The sequence below is a fragment of the Polypterus senegalus genome, chromosome 10 (assembly GCF_016835505.1).
Source record: "Polypterus senegalus isolate Bchr_013 chromosome 10, ASM1683550v1, whole genome shotgun sequence".
Classification (NCBI taxonomy): domain Eukaryota; kingdom Metazoa; phylum Chordata; class Cladistia; order Polypteriformes; family Polypteridae; genus Polypterus; species Polypterus senegalus.
This window is the reverse complement of record NC_053163.1, coordinates 65,853,552-65,870,024: the sequence shown is the minus strand read 5'-3', so window position 1 is coordinate 65,870,024 and position 16,473 is coordinate 65,853,552.

The following is a 16,473-nucleotide window of genomic DNA, read 5'->3' as shown; positions in this document are numbered from 1 at the left end:
GAAAAAATTTGACCTTGAGATTTTGATGAGGGCGGCATGGTGGTGCATAGGTAGCGCTGCTGCCTCGCAGTTAGGAGCCCTGGGTTCGCTTCCCGGGTCCTCCCTGCGTGGAGTTTGCATGTTCTTCCCATGTCTGTGTGGGTTTCCTCCGGGTACTCCGGTTTCTTCCCACAGTCCAAAGACATGCAGGTTAGGTGGATTGGCAATTCTAAATTGTCCCTAATGTGTGCTTGGTGTGTGGCTGTGTGTGTCCTGCAGTGGGTTGGCGCCCTGCCCGGGGTTGGTTCCTGCCGTGTGCCCTGTGTTGGCTGGGATTGGCTCCAGCAGACCCCCGTGACCCTGTGTTCGGATTCAATGGGTTGGAAAATGGATGGATGGATTTTGAAGAATCATTATATTTTAGACCTTCCTGAGTCCGAAAATACCATTTTTGAAATTTTGTCTGTCTGTGTGTAAAAACACTTTGACCTCGGTCAATGAGATTTTCTACACCTGCTTTATATCAAATATAAGGAATCAACTTTTGGGTCATTTCCGGCAACCAGAAATGGTACTTTAACGAAATACATTTGCGAATTTTCAAGTAAACTATGGTTATAATTAGAGACAGATGATTCAAATTTTGTATAGATATTTCTAATGATAAAAAGAAAACAGATTTGAGAAAAATTACTCAGTAGTAGTAGTATTTTATTTAAACAACCATCCACATTTTTGTATCATGGAAATATAAATGTGTACATGATATTAAAAACTATCCAATACTGTATAACATATTATTTCAATAACCATTATTAATTTAATTTTAAATTATATTCCATCAGTTTAACAATAACATGTAAACTATGAAAATGCTATGTAAATATAAAGATGTAATGGGAACAATACGCTGCTACGTCCCCGTTGTGTTCCTGGTAATACATTCAATTTTATGATTTTTTTCCCCCACTATCATTATCATAATTAAATGTAGCTAAATGCAGTTTTACCTTTAGCACTTTATTGCAACAAATTTATGTAATACTAACACTTTTTTATGTTTTTAGGTGACTTTAACTCTATTTACTTTGCATGTAATCTAGGTAATCCTCATGTTATCATAAAAAAATTCCACCACCGTTTTTGACCTTCCTAAGTGCGAAAATATAAAGTTTGATTACAAATCAAGATAAATAATTGTGTATCGATGTTATCAATTAGTTATGATGAGAAACAAAGACACAAGATATTTCAGAAATATTGCACAACTGGAAGAGGTTCTGATGAGCTTTTCCTCTGTCTCAGTATATGAGAAAGTCAAGGGGAGATTTGTTTTACGTAAGATCAGTCACTTAGAAATTGGATCGATGGATAAATGTTCGGGTACAAAGGCAGTTGCATTCTATTACTTTCCATTTTAGCTTAAACTACAGGTTACACTAACTGCAAGTAATTTCAGTGCCTATACTCCATTATGAACTCCAATTTATTTATGCATAATTTTATAATCTGCTACCTAAAAATAAATATAATTTACCTATGTTTTTTATGTAGTGGCTTTATTAGCAAGTTCTGTGACATATTTTACGGATATACAGTAAATATGAATTTCTATAATAAATGATGACATTGGGCGAAAATTGATTGAAACTTTGTTAGAACTGCTGAAGAAAGTGTTAATAGCCTTTCGCAAAAACTTTCATAAAGGAACTTATCCCAAATAGTGTTTTTAGTTAATTTAAAACATTTTTGAGATAGTGAATGTCTGGCACCCACACAACATGAAATTAACCTTTTGACTACTTTTTAAAATGTATCTAGAAGAGAAATTGAGACAACATAATTATTAGTACACCAAAAGAACAACTGAACTTCTTCTTTTCCTTGGAAATATAATTTCATTAAACTATGAGGTTTTTTTTTTTTCTGTCCATATTCAAATTCTTCCAGTACAGTACAGGTTTTTGGGTTAATCTGATTGGAGAGAGTGCAAGTTGTTTTTTGTACAGGACGGCCTTATCCACATATATACATTATAGATCATATTTGTTTTGAATGACCGGTGTCTTGATAGTGATTAATAGGATTAAGGGGTAAAGTAAGTGGATGAAAAGTGAGACAGTTAGCAGTTTTTTTTTTTTTTTTACCTGTTAACAGCTTAATGTTCAACAAAACAAGAATTTAAATGGCATAAGATACGTTTTGAAATGTTGGCTTGTATATTTGATGTCTTTTCTCCAAGTCACCTTTATTATCCTTGAAATCTGCCCTTTTCTTTGGCAGACATAACAGATCATGAACTTTATGTCCATTTTTAATACAACTTATATAATTTTGTTGGATGTCATAATAACTCGGTTAATTTAACGTGAAGCAAAATCAGGTTTCATATTTTGTTTTTAACATCTTTCTATTATATAAAAAAAATCCTGCGACGAGACAAGACTGTTTTGAAGAGAATTTTTCAAGTCCCATGAAACTTTGGCCATGAGATTTTTTCAAGTCCCAACCATCCATTTTCCAACCTGCTGAATCTGAACACAGGGTCACGGGGGTCTGCTGGAGCCAATCCCAGCCAACACAGGGCACAAGGCAGGAACCAATCCCGGGCAGGGTGCCAAACCACTGCAGGACACACACAAACACACCCACCCACACACTAGGGCCAATTTAGAATCACCAATCCACCTAACCTGAATGTCTTTGGACCGTGGGAGGAAACCGGAGTGCCTGGAGGAAACCCACTGATGCCGATTAACAGATAAAGACTCTTTAATGTCAAAGTGAAAACAGATCTCATGAAAATGTAATTACAAATTTAAAACCCAAAATAACTGACCACATAAGTATTCTGCCCCATTAATATCCATCCCGCTATATCCTAACTACAGGGTTATCAGGGTCTGCTGGAGCCAATCCCAGACAACACAGGCTGCAAGGCAGGAAACAAACCCCAGTAAGGGCGCCAGCCCACCGCAGGGCACACACACCCACACACTAGGGACTATTTACGATCAGCAATCCACCTAACCTGCATGTCTTTGGACTGTGGGAGGAAACCGGAGCACCCGGAGGAAACCCTCGCAGACACGAAGAGAACACGCAAACTCCACGCAGGGAGGACCCAGGAAGCGAACCCAGGGCTCCTAACTGCGAGGCAGCAGTGCTACCACTGCGCCACCGTATATTCAACCACGCACATGGTATTCTCACCTCTCATTCGTGTGAATGCTCTTGACAGACACAATTCCTGCTCTGTCAGCTCTTAAAAAATGTTAATGTTTTCCTCACTTTAACTTCTCAATTAAAGAAGACATATTATGTCCAAATCTTATTGAAGAATTTCATCACAAAGTGTTATCAACAGATAAAAAAAATGAGTACATGGGCAATCACTCGCTGTAATGTAAAATAGTTAGTTCTATTATGCATATGTAACAATTCCCATGAAAATAATAATCTGTTTAAATTGTACATCCGCATCTCCATACACAGGTGGCAGAACCTCAAAGAGGATAGTGCGTAGTGCAGGCACGGGGTTAGCAAGTGAAGTGAGCAGGGGGCAAAGTCCCCTAGTTTTCCTGTAAGAAGAAGAGGGATTGGTATGCATTACAATTCCTTAGGATATTTTCCACAACGTTTGTGCAGTTTATTAGTTATTTTTCTTGGAAAAAAATTCCTTATTAGTATAACATTAGTTAACTGCTGTCATTTTGTCCAGAGATTTGCAGGTTTCTGCCATCTCAGGATAAGATAAAGACCATACCCGACAATATTTTTTTAAGTCCTAAGGATTTTTTGGTTATGAAAATGATTCCTGGAGAGTTTATCTTGGATAATACGGCAAAGTCATTGCACAAACTACATCAGAAGAGCGGGCTTTTTGTTCTCTGTGTGATAATAAGTGGCTTTGTATTATTAATTATATCATTTTTTTTTCTCCAGCTGTCTGGAGTTTTTTTTTTGTATTTTCTGTCCACCCTGGCCATCGGACCTTACTTATTCTATTTTAATTAATGTTGACTTATTTTATTTTCTTACTGTGTCTTTTATTTTTCTATTCTTCATTTTGTAAAGCACTTTGAGCTACATTTTTTTGTATGAAAATGTGCTATATAAATAAATGTTGTTGTTGTTGTTATTTGGTGTAGTTAGTTAGTTATTAGCCTTATTTAATATGATCTGATTGGGCAGTTGGTTATAAAAGGATCAGATGAATTACCAACTTAAATTAATGCATTAATGCATGGAAATAAACTTTCTAAAAACAAACGTTTGTGTTTTGAGTTTATTTAATCAATACAAAATTACATAATGTGCACTCGACGCATCTGTATTTTGTTCAGTTAACATTCATTCATTGGACTTAACTGTTTGTCAAATAGAAATAAGTTTAACTTAAGTTACATCAACCTGATTTATATCACTATACTTAGAATAACTAATTACTTTATTGTTAGAATAACACAAGAATCTGAGTCTAAATTACTCAATTCATTAACTTGAAACTTTTAATCATAACTGATTTCAACTTCTTATACAAATCATTTTTTGAGTGCATGATTAGGGAGTGTAAAAACCTTACCTTGAAACGTTTATCTTCTTCACATATTAAAATCTCAGAACATATTTGTCATAGCATTATATATGTATTGTGAGAAGTATATTCAATAAAATAGTAATATTTATTAAACATGTACAAGACAGATTAACACTACGCTAAAAGCAAAATGATAAAAAGATCCACAAGTGTATACAAGCTACAAATTGATAAACCAAATAATAAATTAACTATTCAGATTTATGATTAAGATTAAAAAAGATGAGTTGGTTTTGTCTGGAGACCAGGCATGGATGTTTGAGTCAACCAATCTCCTTAAACTTTATTAATACTGTATTTTCAATTCTTTTACTTTGGTATCTTTCTTTTCAATCCTTTTGCAAGGCTTCACGTACTATGATGCACACAGCTCCTCTTAAAAAAATGACAAAATATCACTTTAAACCAACAAGGGGATTGACTCGATAGCCTTAATGCACACAACACTATATACGTTTAATCCAGTTTAAGGCAATACTAATGTTATTAAAATTTGGAATATGAAGCATGTTGCAATATTATTTAATTTATGCTGCTAGCCATTAAATTTGCAGTACCAAGAAAGACATGAGATATCAAGCAAGATTTATTAGCAGGTTACTAATGATACATGGTGTACAGAATTAGAAATACAGATCAGTTGTGCCTGAGACACACAGAATAATCAGTATTTGGGCTATCCACCATGGGCAAAAATAAACTGTTGTATACAGTCTGGCATGGGCAGGAAAAGATGTTGAATGTTTGCTTGTGCCATGCAGCTGCTATATGTGCCCAAAGCTTATCCATCACCATCCACCCATGTCCTAGACATGCTTAATGGAGGACAAATCCAGTTAATGTGTGGGCCAGTGTAGAGTGGCATGTGGTGAACATTCAGGAACTGTACAATCTTTCATGCCACATATGGTTAAGCACTGTCCTGTTGGAATATGGCACCAGGGAACCTCTGCAATTAAGAAGCCACCTCAGCTACCATCTGGTCAAGCTATCAGCATTGTGTATGAAATAAGAATGAGAGTGGAACCCAGTGGCACCTCACACCATAGCGCCTGGTGCTGAGCCTATATGGAGCTGCAAAATGCTGCCCTCCAGGTGTCTTTCACCATAGTGGTGCTTCAGTACACAGATCTGTTCATTATGATGCAGTACATTACACCAGGTCTCTTCCAAAAGCAAGGGTCAAAGGTATCTGGAGCAATGGGTGGCAAGACAAAAGGTCCACCGCTGAAAATGGCATTAAACTGTGTGTATGGACAGAAGTTGACATGTGACAGACCCCATCTGCTGGGCTAGAGACTGTAATGTGGTTGTGATGTGGATGTCCAACACTGCCATGTGTACAAGATGTCTGTTTTCCTGCTCTTTATGAGTTGGAGTCCACCAGAACCTTTCCTTGGGTGGGTCTGACTTTCCTCTAGCCATTGTTGCCATATTGTTATCACTTTGCTCACATTCTGTCCAACATGAGCACTGATAACCCAGAAGGATAATCTGCTTTCCCAAATTCCCACAATTTTCCCTCACTCAAAACCTGAGGGCTGGATGTATGGCTGTTGTCCTCTTCACTGGAGCATGTTTGGTCCCTTAGAGTACAATAAATGTAAGTAGTCACACAGTGAGGTTCCCCATGCAGGCACCTTTTATGTCCACTTTGGAATAATCTAGGGACATAACTTACACATATTATTTGGATATGTACCATGCTTGTAAACATATTTACACCCTACCCTGACCCATCCATTCTGCAAGTTTCAAAGCATTATGACAACTTTTTCCCAGGGTTGCAATTTTAATGGCCAGCAGTGTACCAAGAGTTTATCCATCCTTTAAACATTTCTTAATATATAAAAATAAGAGCACACAGCAATAAAAATAGACTACATTACATATACTTTTATATAGAATTATTTTTATACTTAATATTAAAAGTTTGTAATTCTCTTACACATTAGTGCACTATTATGGAGGACACAAACTCTGCATTTTAAAATAGGTATAATATTAAAACCCCACTCCTCCCCCTTCCCATTCATAAATATATTAAATAGTGCTCAAAATATATATAGTTGTAAAGTATTATGTATCATTACTGAAGCAAAAGGAAACGCAGTAAACCTCCTTGCATCATTCACACAAATGCAGACTGTTGATAGTCATATGATGGTTAAAGATATTTTCTAAATTATTTAGACTAGTCCAGTTCTTACAGGGTGGCTTTAGAGTTCTAAGTACCAAATGAAAAGGGCAATGGTTCAGTTTATAAAGAAAAAAGTAATGCAGTCCCCCATGTCCATGACTTAGTATGGTCTATTCACAAATTCTAAGCAGGTAGAGTATAATGGCCATCCAACACATTACACAAAAAACAACCTATATTCGGGTAGTAGTGTGTTAAACCCATTTTGCCAGCTTCACAAAGGATTATTTTTTTATTTTGATTTTGCATAATTTTTTTAGTGGGCGGTACGGTGGCGCATTGGGCAGTGCTGCTGCCTTGCAGTTTGGAGACCCAGGTTCGCTTCCCAGGTAATCCCTGTGTGGAGTTTGCGTGTTCTCCCCGTTCTGCGTGGGTTTCCTCCCACAGTCCAAAGACATGCAGGTTAGGTGCACTGGTGATTCTAAATTGTGATTGGTGTGTGTGCGTGTGCGCATGCCCTGCGGTGGGCTGGCGCCATGCCCAGGGTTTGTTTCCTGTCTTGCTACCTGTGTTAGATGGGATTGGCTCCAGCAGACCCCCGTGACCCTGTAGTTAGGATATAGCGAGTTGGATCATTTTTTTCAATCTGAGAAGTTGTTTTCTCATGTTGCGTTTTCTTAATTTAAATGTATGATCAAAATCTGCTTTAAGCAAAAAAAATATTGCACATTCTGTGCACTTTCCATCCAAAATTTAACTGTATAATTCCTATTTACTTTTTAATATGTTATGTAAGCTGCATTTCAGTTCAAATAAGTCATTATTATAAAGATTTTTTCAAACTAAAAACTAGAAACAACCTTTAAACAATGTTAATGGGAAATTATAAATTCTTGCCAACCCTTCAAATGGCCACACTCTTCCAGGGCAAAAAGGGAACATGTTGCCTTTTAAAGAGTCCATTCCCTAACCAAAAGACCCAGGGGTGCAACAGTCTATGGTGCCACCAGACGGCACTGTGCTAGGACAAGAGACATTCTTCTTTTTTGCATTTCTTTATTCCTCCCTGGAATCACCTTTTTTCTGTCTATTTGATTTATAAAAAGCATTATGCTTACGCATTTCTCTATTCAATTTGAATCTGTTTCCAATTAGATTTTTCACTAGCCTTTAATGTTATGACTGTATAATAATGCTCCACTCTGACTCTTTGTATAAAGTACTTCCTGTTTTTTGTTGTGAGATCAGTTTTCAGTAATCAATTTGTTATTATTTTGACAAACAACATTTATTTGTATTGCACATGTTCATGCATGAAAGTATCTCAAAGTGCTTTGTAATAATAAAGGCTGAACAGAGTTAAAAAAGAAAGTCAAAATTAGGGAGCTAAAGTTATATTTATAACACTGGAAAATCATAATGTCCAACTTAATTACAAATTATTGCCAGATGGCCAGGGAGGATGGGAAAATAAAAATTCCAGTTGGTGAGGTGTTAGAGAGACTAAATCGGTGGGGTTCCGAGGCCAAGAGACTGCCCAGCAATGGGCATACTACAGTCCATGAATGTGTCACCATTAACAGGATACTCTTGTGGAGCTCTCTTTATCTTTCCAGTTTCTCCAGTAGCTATAGCATACCTAGGACAGAGGCAGTGGCACAGAAGGAAACAGAGGTGGACAGATGACCAAAGAAAGTAAAAAAGAAATAGTTAAACATAGAAATTAATATAAAAATTAAATTGGACCAATAGATTTATGTCCATGTGAGTCATTCAGAGGCCTATGAATGAACCACGCACAACTTCAGGTTCAAACTGCACTGATGCCGAGGCGGTCATCAGATGCTATGAGGAAAGAAAGATGCAAAAGTGTTTATTGTGAACTTTCACTACAAATGAATTCTGGCTGATCAATTAGAGTTAAATAAGTTTAGAGTTACTTACCCACAGAAGTGAACAATTGACAATTAAATGTACAATTGCACGAATGTGCATGTGAACAGTGAAGGAAAAAATATAGAGAACTTACAGCTGAGCAGAGACTGACGCATGGTGCTTCTGCAGTTGGTGGTTTGGGAAGATTTATGTGAAGACTGGTCCAAAGAAAGAGGCTGGCCATATAAAACCGAGGCCTAATCCACTAAAGGTCATCTTTAGTCTGGTCTTTGGACACCTTGGAGTATTCCGAGCTTCTGAGCATTTTAGCAGTAAAGAAAATGGTGCTTATTATTATATAGTAGCCATGTTAACTGTCCTGTGTGTACTTTCAGTGCCTTTCCTCTCTATTTGCATGTGTCTGAACCTCTCTTCACCAGCATTCCCTTTCTCTTGCATGTTCCCTTAAAGCCTGATTCTCAGGCTCAGTTGGTACTTTCGAGGTGTCTTTCTTGCCTCCAGTCCAGTTTTATACTACCTGTCTTTACTCCACCTCACGTGTCTCACACTTTCTCTTCCCCTTTCGTTGCAACCCCAAATTCTAACTGACCAATCACACCAGAGACAAACCGACCAATCAGATTGCTCTGAGGGATTGAACACACAAACCTTAGTGTTTTATTAAATAGTATAGAGTGTTGCAGGCAGTTTTTACTTCCAATTGTATATATGTTTGTGGCAGTAATCTGTGTTTTGGCTGATGTGCTTTTCAATTTGCTTTATTTTCATGCCTGATTTTTCACTTTTTAACTTTAGATTGTTTATTGTCTGTCCTTTGTGAACTGTATTAGTAGAAGGAAGGAGAAGATTCTTTCGGTCTGTTTGTCATCATCACATGATTTAGAGCCACTGTAAACATTTGTGTAGTCACTTCCATTTATTTTTGTTAATTTCTATTTTTATTTGTGTCTTGGTAGCAAACGGTGTGTATAATTGTGACTGGAATATAACCAGAATCTATGTTTTTTCAACAACAGTTTTGTCTGTGTCTCAAGCTCTCACCAACTGGCTGGTCAGTTGCAACTTCAGATGCCCAGAGTCTGAGTCTGTGCAAGGGTGCTCTTGCATGGGGCGTCAAAATGAAATGCAAAAATAATAAATAAATAAATAAATACAGACTTACATAACACAGATAAACAAATAAGCAACAGAAATATTATCATCCTGATGTATACATTAAATTGTTGAACTCATTTTAGAACTTAAACGATTATAATGATAAAATGTGATGATACTGTCAGATGTCCAGGGAGGGCAGAAAAATAAAAAATTCAGCTTGTGAGATACTGGAGAAAAAAAAACATCCAAAGTCAAAAGACCACTAAGACTCACTGGGCAATCTAGCAAATGTAAGTACGTTAAAGAATCATTATATTTTGGTAACAGTAAATGGGCACTATACCAGAGTATGGTAAAACTATACCAAGATATTTGAAATACATGCAAAGCTCTCAAAATGATAATTTCTGCACTTTACTCAACTTGAAAAACCATCACCTCTTTTCCTTGATGAACAGAGTGAACAAAATTATATTTCACAATTGATAATGCAATTGACACTGCAGCACAGTTGCTGCTGAACCACATTTCACACAAAGTTACAAAGTCTGTTTTCACGATTTAGATTGTTTACATAAAATGACTTACTTCTTAAAGCTCTGATATTAAGTAAAGTTATCTTGAGGTTTTTGGAAGAACACAGCTACATCTTGAGAGGTAATAAAACTTTATATTTTACTTTTTATCTAATCTTTGATTTGATATTGCAGAGTAAATATAGTGAACATCTTCGGGTAAACCCACAATAAATTTCCTCATATTTCTCCATTTTAATAAAAAAATTCAGTGATGAGACGTGACTTTTTCAGAGAGATACTTTCACGTCCCGCAAGATGAGACTTTGTGCCAAGAGATTTAACCACGCCTGGGGCTGGAAATAAAAGACAAAGAGTAGATGACAAAGTAGAACATCATAAAGAATTCAAAAACGTTGGCACGATACACATGCAGAACAGGTTAGAGATGATGAAAGTATTAAAATTCAAAAGTCTCAAAAAATGATAGTAAAGATCGCATTAGCGTAAACAAATGGAAATTAGTACTTGGTGAAATAACAGAACAGCAAAAAGAGATCGAATATATTATTCGGATTTAAACTTTAAGTTGGAGACTTGTAGATTGTCTAATTTGTGTTGCCATCAGGAAAAAATAGTGTTCCTTCCCAACGTAGAGGTGTATCTGCAAGAATTAAAAGATTTGTTGTTTGGTGAAAGTGAAATCCACATACACGAGTGGCAGAGAGTGGCAAAATGTTTGACTAATGTTTGTCTTTAAAATTTCCTGTGTATCTGTGCCACCCTTTGACCCTATTAATACTATTTTTCCCTGATGGCAACACAAATTAGATGATCTACAAGTCTCCAACTTAAAGTTTAAATCCAAACAATATATTCGATCTTTTTTCGCTGTTCTGTTATTTCACCAAGTACTAATTTCCATTTGTTTGCGCTAACGCGATCATTACTATCATTTTTTGAGACTTTCGAATTTTAATACTTTCATTATCTCTAACCTGTTCTGCATGTGTATCACGCCAACGTTTTTGAAATCTTGCGGATACGCCACAAAATTTTTGCCGCTACCGTTTGATTTTTATTTGAATACTGATTTTTCTCTTTTCTTTTCAGAGTGATGGCTAATCATTTTAATGCAATTTGCTTTATGTGCTAGTCTCCCATTGCCATTAACAGAGTGAATGCACTTTCAGAAGTGATACTTTTTCTGTTGACATGTACATTTAACGTTTATTTAATTTTAGTTCTGCTTCAATCCTCACATTATGCCACTATTACTGTGTTACAATATGTTGCTCTATGTCATACATATTGTATAATCAAGAAATCTACAGTGCATCCAGAAAGCATTCACAGCACATCACTTTTTCCACATTTTGTTATGTTACAGCCTTATTCCAAAATGGATTAAATTCATTTTTTCTTCAGAATTCTACACACAGCACCCCATAATGACAACGTGAAAAAACTTTACTTGAGGTTTTTGCAAATTTATTAAAAATAAAAAAAATGAGAAAGCACATGTACATAAGTATTCACAGCCTTTGCCATGAAGCTCAAAATTGAGCTCAGGTGCATCCTGTTTCCCCTGATCATCCTTGAGATGTTTAATTGGATTCCACCTGTGGTAAATTCAGTTGATTGGACATGATTTGGAAAGGCACACACCTGTCTATATAAGGTCCCACAGTTGACAGTTCATGTCAGAGCACAAACCAAGCATGAAGTCAAAGGAATTGTCTGTAGACCGTCGAGACAGGATTGTCTTGAGGCACAAATCTGGGGAAGGTTACAGAACCATTTGTGCTGCTTTGAAGGTTGCAATGAGCACAGTGGCCTCCATCATCCATTAAGTGGAAGAAGTTCAAAAGCACCAGGGGCCTCATGTATAACGCCGTGCGTAGAACTCGCACTATAACATGGCGTAAGCACAAAAGCCGAAATGTGTTTACGCACAGAAAAATCCAGATGCAGGAATCTGTGCGTACTCCAACTTCAACGTTCTTCCGCTACATAAATCCCAATCAGCGTGAAAACTAACGCTCGTGCACGCGCATTATGCAACGCCCCAAATCCTCCCAGAATTATGCCTATTTGAATATGCAAATCAATATAAATCGCCCTTAAGCGCAGCCTTCTGTGAAAAGACAATGGGAAAAGCACGGGGAAAATATAAGAATTTCAGCGAATACCAAGTGGAGGCAAATGAAAAACATACTATTTGTTCAAATAAACCGTGGTATAATCAACAAAAGGAAGTTGATCGAGTGACATAGCGTGTTGGAGAAACTTGAAAGCTCACATTCACAAATCGCACAGTGCGGAAATAAAAAGAAGTCACATATCAAAGTCGCCGTGAAAAGCCGAGTTGTAAGCCCACTGTCTGAGTGTCATATGAAAGCTTATTAGGGTACAGAGAAAAAAGGCACACAGTGGGGAAAAAGCACGAAATGTCAACTTCAATCTCGACATTTCCACTTTAATCACGTAGTTTATTTTGTCATTAAAGTAGAACATCATAAACTTCATCTTAAAATCGTTTAATTAACCAGTTTCTCAAATCACATCGTAATTAAAGTAGCATGTTAAATGCTTTGTTTTGTATTTGATCTTCTATGTGCTCTATGTGTGTGAATCACTACTTGCTTTTAAACCGGCTCTCTTCCTCCAACTGGACACAGAATCAATTACATTCGTAATATTACAGTTCTCTGAATAACTAAAATACTGAGATGTATACGTGATATCATTTTCATGATGATAGGAGTTAAACCACGTTATTAAACATGTGTTTCACTTCGATGAAATAATTTATTGCAGCAGTACAATCAGGGGCGGCTCTAGGCTTGTGGTGGCACTGGGCAGAGGAAGAATCGGTGGCTCCTTTGCCGCCCGTCAGTAAGGTAGCTTATGCACAGTGGATGGCTACGTCCGTTGCGGACACTGCATAGCCGCCTCGTGCTCATGACACAAGCATTTAACTTTTGCCGAAATTTGTCGCTGTGTTTTTAGCTGTGTTGTTATTTTCTCTTTCTGTTTTATATTCAATATATATTGGCGTAGCCGTCACTGCAGTCAGTGCTTTTCTTTCCCCAAGTAACCGATCGCCATACAATCAGCTCTGTAATAGACGTTAAGCCATCTGTAAGCTTAGCGCCGATTCTTCAAAACGTTTAAAGAACATTGAAATATCTTCGTAGTACATGTTTAATTATTCTATCCTTAACGACACTCCCAGTGAAGAATATAGATTATTTAAATGAAGTTAAAGTTTTATCTGTATAATTTAATAAACATATTTTGCTGAATTTCACCTTATAAATGATATCGTTTCTGTTTCTGAACCGCGAGGTCCGTACAGGAAAGGCTTTAAAACATTTTGCAGTGGCTGAGACAGCGTGTGCCTGATGATTTATACCGATAATTCCCTTTCCGATCAGCTGCTGCTGTGATTCACACTCAGATACAGTGATAAAAAATACTATGAGTGGTGCAGTGAGAGAAATATTGAAAAAGATGATCCGCTGTGGCAACTCCTAACAAGAGGAGCTGAAAGAAGAAGAAGAAGAAGAAGTGAGAGTAACAACGCTAAAGCAGTTATGGTATTTGGAATACTATGGCTGTTCTCTCTACCATTATATTGTTACAAGTTAATCAAAATCAGATGCATTACACTAATAAACAATATGCGGTTAGTTTCGGTGTATTTATAAAGCCACGTCAGGAAAATAAGGTGTAACCACACAGGAACAGTAGCACTGCTTTGACGCTTGGTGCGGAGCGGAGAACTTGCATACGACAAGGTATGAGGTACCGTGGATTTACGCCAAGTGTAGGTTTTATACATCGCGATTTGAACGTGGAAAAGTTCTTACGCAACGTTTCTGTGCGTACGCACCGTTTATACATGAGGCCCCAGGACTTTTCCTAGAGCTGGCCGACCATCTAAACTGAGCGATCAGGGGAGAAGGGCCTTAGACAGGGAGGTGACCAAGAACCTGAAGGTCACTCTGTCAGAGCTCCAGAGGTCCTCTGTGGAGAAAGGAGAACCTTCCAGAAGGACAACCATCTCTGCAGCAATCCACCAATCAGGCCTGTATGGTAGAGTGGCCAGACAGAAGCCACTCCTTAGTAAAAGGCACATGGCAGCCCGCCTGGAGTTTGCCAAAAGGCACCTGAAGGACTCTCAGACCATGAGAAACAAAATTCTCTGGTCTGATGAGACAAAGATTGAACTCTTTGATGTGAATGCCAGGTGTCACGTTTGGAGGAAACCAGGCACTGCTCATCACCAGGCCAATAACATCCCTACAGTGAAGCATGGTGGTGGCAGCATCATGCTGTGGGGATGTTTCTCAGTGCCAGGAGCTGGGAGACTAGTCAGGATAAAGGGAAAGATGACTACAGCAATGTACAGAGACATCCTGGATGAAAACCTGCTCCAGAGCGCTCTTGACCTGAGACTGGGGCGACGGTTCATCTTTCAGCAGGACAACGACTCTCAGCACACAGCCAAGATATCAAAGGAGTGACTTCAGGACAACTCTGTGAATGTCCTTGAGTGGCCCAGCCAGAGCCCAGACTTGAATCCGTTTGAGCATCTCTGGAGAGATCTTAAAATGGCTGTGCACCGACGCTTCCCATCCAACCTGATGGAGCTTGAGAGGTGCTGCAAAGAGGAATGGGCGAAACTGGCCAAGGATAGGTGTGCCAAGCTTGTGGCATCATATTCAAAAAGACTTGAGGCTGTAATTGCTGCCAAAGATGCATCAACAAAGTATTGAGCAGGGGCTGTGAATACTTATGTACATGTGATTTCTCATTTTTTTTATTTTTAATAAATTTGCAAAAGCCTCAAGTAAACTTTTTTCACGTTGTCATTATGGGGTGTTGTGTGTAGAATTCTGAGGAAAAAAATTAATTTAATCCATTTTGGAATAAGGCTGTAACATAACAAAATGTGGAAAAAGTGATGCGCTGTGAATACTTTCCGAATGCACTGTATTACTCCTTGTCCTGTATTTATAAAGCCTCATGTTTCATAACAATAATAAAATGTTTATTGTGTATATTTTTTTACTATACTAGGGGGCTTTGCCCCCTACTCGCTTCGCTGGCCAACGTTCCCCCAGCCTGTGATAGGCACCAGCCACTTCACATCTCTGCCGCTTGTGTGTGTGGATTTCACTTTCACCAAACAACAAATCTTTTAATCCTTGCAGATATGCCTCTACATTGGGAAGAAACAGTATTTTTCCCTGATGGCAACACAAATTAGACGATCTACAAGTCTCCAACTTAAAGTTTAAATCCAAACAATATATTTGATCTCTTTTCACTGTTCTGTTATTTCACCAAGCACTAATTTCAGTTTGTTTGAGCTAATGCGATCTTTACTATCATTTTTTTGAGACTTTCGAATTTTAATACTTTCATTATCTCTAACCTGCTCTGCATGTTTATTGCACCAACACTTTTGAATTCTTTATGTCATTCTACTTTGTCATCTACTTTTATTTCCAGCCCCGGGCGTGGTTAAATCTCTTGGCACAAAGTCTCGTCTCATGGGACGTGAAAGTATCTCTCTGAAAAAGTCTGTCTCATCCTGGGCTAAAAGGTCTTGTCTCATCCCAGGATTTTTTTTTATTATAATAGAGAGACATCTATTTTTAATTTAACATTCCTAAATGTTATTTTTTTAGAATTCTTCTCCATTCTTAATATTCTTGGATGATTACCATCAAAATCATTATCACACGTTAGATTTACTTTCTTATTTTAAAGAGATTTAATCAAACAAATCAGGCCAGGAGTTTTCAAGCATGTATTTTTATTACAAAGAATGAGTTGAGTGACACAGACAAAAACAAAGCACACACCAACATTATAGATGTGGTTATATTATGCAGTATAGGTCGTAACGTTGTATCAAACTATTTCTCATTAGATTTTATGTGTAGGTAAAAAATAATATCTTTTCAGCATGTTAAGTACTGTTACACTTCAAAGCAAAATGCCATCCAGTTGCAAATGGAAGCAAATTCAGAATCTGGTTATATCAGGCATTGCTTTAAAAGAAAACATATTTTACTTACAGCTATCAAGGAGTATCCAAAAATAAGTTAACACTGATGCCGATTAACAGATAAAGGCTCTTTAATATCAAAGTGAAAACAGATCTCATGAAAATGTAATTACAAATTTAAAACCCAAAATAACTGACTACATAAGCATTCTGCCCCATT